The sequence below is a fragment of the Pteropus medius genome, unplaced genomic scaffold, assembly GCF_902729225.1.
Source record: "Pteropus medius unplaced genomic scaffold, Ma_sr-lr_union100, whole genome shotgun sequence".
Classification (NCBI taxonomy): domain Eukaryota; kingdom Metazoa; phylum Chordata; class Mammalia; order Chiroptera; family Pteropodidae; genus Pteropus; species Pteropus medius.
In genome coordinates, this window is record NW_024350926.1 from 966,136 (window position 1) to 976,184 (window position 10,049).

Consider the following 10,049-nt stretch of genomic DNA (forward strand, 5'->3'; position numbering starts at 1 on the left):
GGGACTTCCTCACCTTAATAACTAGAATAAATAACCTTTCGTTTTGCTCCTAAGCATCTTGGCATACTTTTATCATAGTATTCATTTCCCCAAATTGTTACTGTTTGTCTATACCATCTTGGAGGGCAACCTAGTTTTATTAATCATGGTATTCCTAGGTTCATGCAAGTGACACACAGTAAATGTTAAAAAAAAGTCAAATAAATTACTGCATGGGCAAATCATGAATGAATGAGTTTGGAGTAGAATAAAGGAGATAAGACAAGGACTTTTGTTTTTGTTCATTTTCCCATGACCCTCTGATATTAAGAGATTTGTATTACCTAGTCATTTTATATCATATATTTAAAGGAATCTCCCATGTCATTTATTATAATGGCTAGAATTCTCTGCAATCTGGGATCTACACCTGTGTGATATAATTTGACAGATAGCTGGAAGGTGCTCACTTAGAAACACCTCTGTACCTACCATACTACTTGCAATTTCAAATTTTTTAGAGTTATTACCAATGTTAAATATTGCCGCCTAAAATTCTCCTCGTTTTTTAGGATCCGTGATTCAACTATCTTGTTTCTCTAGGGCAATAAGAGAGAGAGAGAGAGAGAAGGAACAAACACAGGTTAAACACTCCACACACCAGCGTGGTATTATTCTATGTCATTCTTTTTAATCATTAATAACTATGCAGAGTTGTCATTTTTTTAAGAAAAGGGCATTATGGTTTAGAAAAGCACAAAGTAATCTGGCCAAGGTCACCTAGATAGAAAAGAATTTATTGAGATTTGAATCCAGGTCTCACTACTATACTATTGGAATTGTAATGTTGCGATGTTTTACTTCCAGTCGACTGAAAAACTCAATTTAATGGAGTGGTCCATAAATAATATTTGCCCTTAAGACTTTTACTGATGTGAATTGAAGGATTATTTAAGAGTACAGGTGCTTCTGGGAGGAGAGGCCTAAATGGAAGAGCAGATAGGAGGTTTAAGAAAGGGCGCTCAGCTTCAGAGTCCGAAGAAAGCAGAGACTCAAGCTATGAGAGCCTGGCATGGAAAGAACTGGGGCTGGAATGCAATGTCATCCTGCGGGACCAGGGCCTCTCTGCGTGCCATTGTGACATATGTTTGTACAAGTACAGAAGTGAGAGTTTAAAAAAAGAAACAAAAATCAGTAGTGAGTTTTACTTTCCTTTTACAAGCCCAGGCATACGATGCTGGCTAAAGTAGTGTGGAGTTGGGCAAGTTACCTACTTTCTGAGCCACGGTTTCCTCACTGACCCTTTACTCCCAAAGTAAAGACTGGGAGGTGACAGCCCTCCCTGCTGTGACTACCTCTGAAGTCTGTAAGGGAGCAGAAGGCAATGAACACAGGAAGCATTTCTGTAAAGTAGGTGTGGATGGCAGAACAACAGCCCCTCAAAGATTTTCCCATCCTAATCTCCAGAACTTGTGACTATGTTAACTTATGCAGCAAAAGAGACTTTGCAGAGGTGATTATGTTAAGGGTTTTGGACAGTCAGATTGTCCAGGTGAGCCCACTGTAATCACAGATGTCTTTATAAGGGAAAGAGGGAGGCAGGAGGGTCAGAGTAAGAGAGCAGTGTTGGATTGCTGGCTTTGAAGATGGAGGAAGGGACCACAAGCCAAAGTATGCAGGTGGCCTCTAGAAAATGGAAAAAGCAAGGAACGACGTTTGCCCTAGAGCCACCAGAAGAAATGTAATTCTGATGACACCTTGACTTTGGGCCAGTAAAGCTCATTTTGTACTCTGACCTACAGAACTGCAAAGTCATAAATTTGTATGGTTTTAAGCCACTAAATTTGTGCTAAATTGTATAGCGGCAATAGGAATAGGAATTAGGAACAGGCCTGAGTTAATAGAAAGACAAAAGTAAGTCATTCATAGAAAGTTTGCTGTTTTTCAGCCCATTTGTTTTTCGTGAGGGGCTCCAGAAACATGCTAATTTGCATGGCTGCCTTCAAGCCTAGGCCTGCCAGCAGCTAGGCAGCTGCCGGTGATTTCCTTCAGCTATTTATTGGCTGGAAGCTACCAAAAGACTCAATTAAGGCAGTTTCATAGAAAGTGAAAGTCACCCACAGCATTGTCTCTGCTTTGATACGCAGAGGCCAGTTAGAACTCGCCTCACATCAGTTTTCTGTGCTGAGCCAGCAATGGCCGCCAAATACCCCACAGCCAATCACAACAAATGATTCTGTGAATTTATGGTCTGAAATACATGTACAAATGTATACTCATAGGAACATGTTTGGAGTTGTTATTAACGGGGACAGGCTTCCAAAGTAAGTTTAGTTGAATCTTTCAGCATACATCAGCAATCAGTAATGATCACTGCCTTAAAAAAAAAAAAAGATAGAGTGTCAAAACAAAATGATTTTGCTGATAGTTTTAGATCTCCAGAGCAGTTTGGCTAGTGTGAAGAGGCTGAAAGCCTAGATTCCAAAGCTTACTAAGAACTTTAGACCGCACTTAGATTTGAAGCCGAAAGAGAAATATAGACACACACAGCTTGCGATTCTAGTGGTAAAGGAGGGTCAAAATCGAAGAAAAAGATATCATGATGGTTTGAGGATCAACAATCAACGGCAGGGGTCTCAGGCACACACGTGATCATGAGAACAAGTGCGTTAGATATTTGAGGCATTATTTGCTAAATGCCTTCTTTCTACCTGATTTTAAGAAAAACTGAACTGTCGTGAAGCATTTCTACATCAACTACTATCCCATGCCCCCCCCAAATCAGATGTTAGTAAGAGAAGAGACAAAGAACAGCTTCTCAACACTCAGGAAAACGAAACTCTCTGTCATCTTTGCAGAAGAAACGTGTAATGACTCATGGAGTTGATAATGACTCATAAGGCACTTGATTTCTATGAAAATATCAGCCTTGGCAGTTGCCCAGTGACCCTACACTGTCGAGCAGCTTACCAGACTGAAAATGATGAACTCCTTACCAAGGGAGGAAAAACTGCATCGGCTCTTTCTTTCTCTTTAGATGTGCCTAAATATTGTGTCTAGAACTGCACATGGCATGGTTCAGGGCACAGTTTTAGGAAAAGAACAGCTAACTATTTAACCTACTCTTATTCGTGCTACATTGCTTTCTGAAAGTGCCACCAAAACTTGGTACAGAGGAACTTGACCTGAAGAAACTGGAATTCTCGACCTTGCTTAGACAAAGCAATCAGTACTTTACGAATGAGACATCATAATATTTCATCTAGTAGGTATTTTTCAAGGGAGGGGGAATTCAATGTATGGAATTAATTGAGAAGAATAAATACAGAAATTAGCTCCTGGCTCATCCTTTGTTCTGGGCCCTATTTTGTTACTATTGGCCCTATTGAATCTCTTCTGAAAGAATTTCCTGCATAATGGCATTTTAGTCGTCTCTGTAATGTCAACAAACAAGGCAGATTAATGCTTCCAGTCCTGAGCTGTCTTGCACTCTGCTTATTAGAATTGTAGTCAGATCTTCATTAAAATGAATGACATCCGATTCCATAAGGCAGTCACAACAGAGGCACCTTCTTGCTATGGTGTCACCCTGCACATGACAATGTAGGCCATTATGAATGACACTCCACAACTCGTTACTTCCTGTCTCAAATTGTAGTTAATCTTTCATCCAAACTGTACACATGTGCAGCTTTAAGTGGCCTATCACAGCGAGTACCCAGTAATGCTGCAAGCACATGGAGACTGACAGAAGGTAAATTGCTTGTCAGGAGGTCTGTATTTCAATTCACAGCATATTCCAAACACGTCGTGGTGAAAGCACGCCACAACAGCTGCTTTCATTGCTAACTATTTTTGATGTAAATGTCAATAAAGCTCCAGGCCCTTTCATATTTTTGGCCAAGAGTGTCCATCTTTCCCTATGCAGGCTGGCAGGTGGAGTTCCATTTATCTACTCTTAGGAACATGTCCTATAATAATGATGGCCTCTGGAGGCCGTTTAGAGTGATTGAGAGCAGTGATTGGGACAATAGGCTGCTGAATTTCATTGCTGGAGTGGGTTGACAGGTGACTGCTTTTATACCCTCTCATCTGGTGGGGAAGGAAATAAAACACACAGTTCCATCCAGTCCACAGGCAATCACCTCCAGGTTGAAGATCTGCACCTATAGTTTATTCCACTCATCGAAAAAAAATTGAGAGCCGTGGTTATTAAACAATCACAAATTCCCCAGCAGATCTGAGGGTTTTTTGTTTTTTTTTTTTAAAGAGACAGCAGCGGCATTTATTTTCTGTAGGATTGCAGATAGGAGAATTAAGCAAACAATTTCGAATGAGATATCTATGCCTTTGAAGACCTTCTTCCTTCTTGCAAATGTCCCTTTTGGGATACCAGCTGTTCATGCTACATAACAAATTCTCTCTTTTAACTAATGCTCTAAGGAAGATGACTGCAACTTGACCTTTAGCAGCTGAAAGCTAGCAGATATATTAAAAATCAATTCGAGGATGCCGCTTTTGAACACATTTGCATTCAAATATGTCAGTGTGTTACAGCAGTGAGTACAGAGTATAACGGCATAGAGTAAAATCTCATACTATTTTATATACAGTGTTTATTGAGCATCTGCTATAGGCAAGATATTATATTTTACATTAGGATTAGGGATACAAACTAGAATTAGACGAACACTCAATAGAAGTAGTAAGAATAATCTGAAGTGAGAAAATTTAGTATAACATTCCTTTGATTGCTATTTTTGTGTTATTTATAATGTACAAATATATTGTTATAGTATTACAGATAGAATTTATAATAAATATTGGGGAATATGCTCTTGTTCCCTACTGATATCTGTATATAACTTAAAAGTTTAGGTATAATTGTTCTCAAGAAGCAAGCATAACTACAAAGCTGGAGTTAGACTGATCTGTTTTTAATGCAGTTTCTCCACTTATTAGCCTGCTATCTTTGGGAGAATTAAATGACTTTATTAGCTTTAGTTTCTTCATATGTTCACTAATACTAGCTAAAATATGTTGAGCACATCAGACATTTCATTTGCATCATTTGATTCAATCCTTACGAAAGCCCTTGGAGTTGGATGTTTTATTATCCCATCTTACTGAGGGGGACAGAACATGGCTAGTGAACAGAGCCCAGACTGGAAAATGTGAAGACTGTTTCTAGAACCTACATTTTAAATTACTACTCTAAATTATCTTTAGCATGATTAAAAAAATAATACCTCATGGCATTTTTGTGTGCTGACATTTAGTGATGCTGGATAAAAACTTACCCCCTTCTCCCTGGAATTGAATCAGTAACCTATGAGAAGTGTCAAAAAGCTTTTAAAAATGAGAGAGGGTAGCAACTGAGTCTCACCTATGACATCTGGGTGCTTTTCACAGTGGGCTTGAAGATGAGTAAGAGTTAGGTATTGTAGGGAAATTGTAAGCCAAGAGGATGCAAAGCATGGACCTAGAGGGGAAGCCATGAGTTGGCTACTCAGGGTCTGGTGAGCCATCTCCTGTAACTGCAAAGGGAGACATCTTGCTGCCTGGTGGGAGTCCAGACAGAGATTTGAAGAGAGATCAACGCAGGCTTAAATCTGTCTGCAATGTACCAGCCATGTGATTTATTTGGTCCTCACTTTCCTTGGGGGGAAAAAAAATTATTTCATAGAGTGTGATGAAAATTAATTGAAATAAAATATTGGAAAACACTTAATGAACTCAACAGTACTTATACAAATATAAGGCGGTATAAGATTTTGTGCCCTTTATCTCTCTGATAGTAGTAAACTCCTGAAGGTCACAGTCAAGTCAGTCTTAGTGTTACATCACCTTAGTGATTAGTGCACTGTCCTGCATCCAGTAAGTACTAAGAAAATATGTGCTGAGTGAATAAATGTTGCATTAGGTAATGCCATGCATCATTCTTTCCACATTATGGAAAAAGACATGTACAGTTTGTATAAGGACGTGGTTTGAGCTGGATCAAATCATATGTATTGTGGTTAAATATGAAGTTGAGATTCTAATAAATTTTTCCTTATGCTGCTTTTTTTCCAAAGCATGTCTTCCCCCAATGTGTGTTGGCAGTTTTGGGATCCCATCCCCCAAGAGTGTCCCAGGAATAGAAAGCATCATGTGACAGTGCCCTCCTGACCTCAGAAAGCCGGCTGTGGGAAGCAATCCCAAGGATCCGCATCTGGCTCCCGGCAGAGTCCCAGCAGCTACGTGAGCAGCTGCACCGCTGAGCACCCTGTGGACGTCTGGGTGTCCGGGTGGTCCTTTTCATTGGGTGGAAATCAGCAGATTGGTTTAAAATAACAACAAAGTCTAGCTATCGACCACTTAGAAGAGAAACAGTTTTCAAAAAGGACAGAGAATATTTGAAAACTAATTAATAGAGAAAGATTTATCAGATAAATACTAACCAAAAAGATAGAATAGTAAGATTAATATGAGTTAAAATGGTACTTAAAGCTGTGCATCACCTAACCACTGCCCCCAAGGTGGTTGCGTATCTTTCATGGCCACCTTATTTTTTACATTTTTACTATTTATGTGTGTATGTATTCAAAATTATGTAGCATTATTTGTGTGCTTAAAATTTTGCATAGATGGTAGTATACTGTATCATTCTATTCTTGATTTTTTTTGTCTTCACACTCCATTAAGTTTTTTTAAATATACCTATATTAATCCAGATAGTTCTGGTTGTATATATTTTAACTGCTGAATAGCACTATGTTCTATAAATACATTACAATTTTTTTCTATTCCTTTGCTGATGGGCATTTATCTTGTTTCCGATTATAATGATACTGTTTCTGGACTCTCTTCTTTTGATTTTTTTCCATCTATTTATGTACTAATATCAAGTTGTTTTCCTTTCTATTGCTTTATAATATAATTTAATATCTCCCAGGTCTAGTTTACCTGTTCATTATTTTTTGTTTTTAGAGTTTTCTTGGGTATTCTTGCATATTTATTTTTATATAAAAGTTAGAATTAGTCTATCTAGCTCTCAACATTATCTTGTTAGTATTTTTATTTGAATTGCATATAATTTAAAAATTAATCTAGGGATAATTTACACTTTACAATATTGAATCTTTATATTTAAGAAGGAGACTTGCGTTTTTATTTACTCAAGACTTATTTTTGATTTTTTAGGTTCCTTTAAATTATGATAAGAATTTAATGAAACCTGCTCTCTTACATTTTTAAGTGCACAGTAGAGAGTGGTTAACTATGGGTGTAATGTTGTATAGCAGATCTCTAGAACTTGTTCATCTTGCATAAATGAAACTTTATGCCCATTGACTAGCAACTGTCCATTTCTCCCTACTCCAGCCCCTGGCAACCATCATTCAGCTCTGTTTCTAAGATTTTGATTATTTTAGATACTTCATGTAAGCGGAATCCTGCAGTATTTGTCTTTTTGTCACTGGGCTACTTCACTTAGCATAATGTCCTTCAATTTCATCCATGTTGTCACATAAGATAGAATGCTCTTCTTTTTTAAAGCTAAAAATTGTGTGTGTGTACATCTATCTATATATCTATATCTATATATCTATCTACCTAGCCTACTATAACACATTTTCTTCATCAATTAATCTGTCAATGGACAATTAGGTTGTTTCCACCTCTTGGCTTTTATCAATAATGCTGAATGAACATGAGATACAGACATCACTTCGAGATCCTGATTTCAATTCTTTTGGATATATGTCCCAATGTGGGATTGCTAGGTCAATGATAATTCTATTTTTATTTTTTTGAGGAAGCATCGTACTGTTTTTCATAATGGCCATACCATTTTACATTCTCACCAACAGTATACAAAGATTCTAATTACTTCACATCCTCACCGACACCTATCTTCTTAAATTATTATTATATCATCCTAACAGGTGTGAGGTGATATCTCGTTGTGGTTTTGTTTTGCATTTCCCTGCTAATGAGTGGTGTTGAACACCTTTTTGTATACTTGTTGAACATGTGTATATCTTCTTGGAGAAATGGCTATTCGAGTTCTTTGCTCATTTTTAAAACCAGATTATTATTATTATTATTATTATTATTATTATTATTATTTATTAACATTGAATTGTAGGAGTTTCTCATATATTTTTAATCTGATGTAGTCCCTCTTGTCTAATTTTGCTTTTGTTGCTTATGCTTTCGGTGTCATTTAAAAAAAACCATTGCTAAGCCCTATGTCTTAAAAACATTTTCCCTTATGTTTTCTTTCTAGGTGTTTTATAGTTCTAGGTCTTATATTTAAGTTTTTAATCCATTTTGAGTTAATTTTTGTATATGTTGTAAGATAAAAGTTTTGTTCCATTCTTTTGCATGTGTGTATCTAATTTTCTCATCACCATTAATTGAATAAACTGTCTTTTCTCCATTGTATATTCTTGGCACCCTTGTTGAAGATCAGATAACCATAAATGCCTGGGTTTATTTCTATGCTCTCTATCCTGTTTCATTCCATTTTAGGTTATTATTATTATTATTATTATTATTATTATTATTTGGTGGAATCTTATGAATTTTCTACATATAAGATCATGTCATCAGCAGAGATAATTTTTCTTCTTCCTTTCCAATTTCAATGTCTTTTATTTCTCTGTCTTACTAGTTGCTCTGGCTATGTTGAATAGAAATAGCTATGGTGGGCACTCTTATTTTGTTCCTGATCTTGAAGGAAAAGCTTTCAGTTTTTCAGCATTGAATATGATGTTACCTCTGGGCAATTTTTCCAAGTAGACTCATTCATCATTCAAATCATTTCATGACCCAACTTGTAAGTCAGTCAGTACTTACTGAGTGTCCACTTCGTGTGTATTATATAGCTCCAGATTGCTGCATTTCTTATTTTGTTTTTATTCTCTTGGCAGTTTTTCTTCCTCTTGTCAATGTTCTTTTTTTTATTTATTATTTATGTCTACAGCATCTGGTCTTCCTAGGTGGTCTCCCATCCAAGTACTAACCAGGCCCAACCCTGCTTAGCTTCCGAGACCAGACATCGGGCTTGTTCAGGGTGGTATGGCCATAGACGATGGACCATGACTCCATTGGGGAGTGAACCCAGGACCTTCCGTGTTTAAAGCAGACATGCTAACAGTGTTCTTTATTATACTTTTGGTGAGTTTTTTCTCCCTTTCATGGTCTTTAGTTAATCTTTATTTCTGAAATTATTTTTCTTCATTTTCTCTTCTTTTCTTCATTTCCTTCCTAAGTTTAATAAACTCTCATTTCACATCTTCCCTTTTGTCTATTTATCATCTGAGTTTTGAGTTTATAATATATGACGTTTTATCACGAAATTTCATTTACTAATTTTAAATTTGTTTTAGAGTGTTATGTTTTCCTAAACTTCACGGCTTTTATTATTGAGGAGTATTTTCATAAATTGAAAGATTTTGATTCTTGCTTTTTGATTACTTCTTACTGTAGCTTTATATGGATGTTGGCTGTTATTTTTTTTTCAATTAAGTTTTGTAATTTTTTACAAGCGATAATAAGTGAGAAGTTTGGGTAACTTAATCAATTTTACAATTCCAGAATGCACTCTGTTGTTGATACAGTACAGGATTTACTCTTTAATAAATGGCCCCTTTGGGGAATGGGTCTGTGTCTCCCAACGTTATGATACATTTGTTTCCATAGGGCCCATATCTGCTGAGTTTTACTTATTACTCTTTATCCCCTAAGTATCCAAAAGTTTCCTCTCCTTTTCAAGCTGTCCTCCTCCCCCCACAAAACAGACTACCTCTGTTCCTGCACACTTTCAAAAATGTTCCTTTTAATTTTCTAGTTGTATGAGTTTGCTAGGGTTGCCATAACAAAGCACCACAAACTGAGTGGCTTAAACAATAGAAATCTATTGTCTCTCACTTCTGGAGGCTACAAATGCAAGATCAAGGTATCAGCAGGGCCACACTACCTCTGAAGTAACTGGGAAAGGATCCGTTCCAGGCCTCTCTCTTAGCTTCTGAGAGTTTCTTGGTTTGTGGCAGCATAGCCCCCAAGCCACATGGCATTTTCCC

The 10,049-nt window shown here is 37.0% G+C and overlaps 1 pseudogene; it reads right to left on the bottom strand.

Moving 5' to 3' along the window:
• Window positions 1-8,941: 8,941 nt before the first annotated feature.
• On the bottom strand, window positions 8,942-9,057 carry LOC120585667 (uncharacterized; annotated as a pseudogene).
• Between the last annotated feature and the right edge of the window lie 992 nt (window positions 9,058-10,049).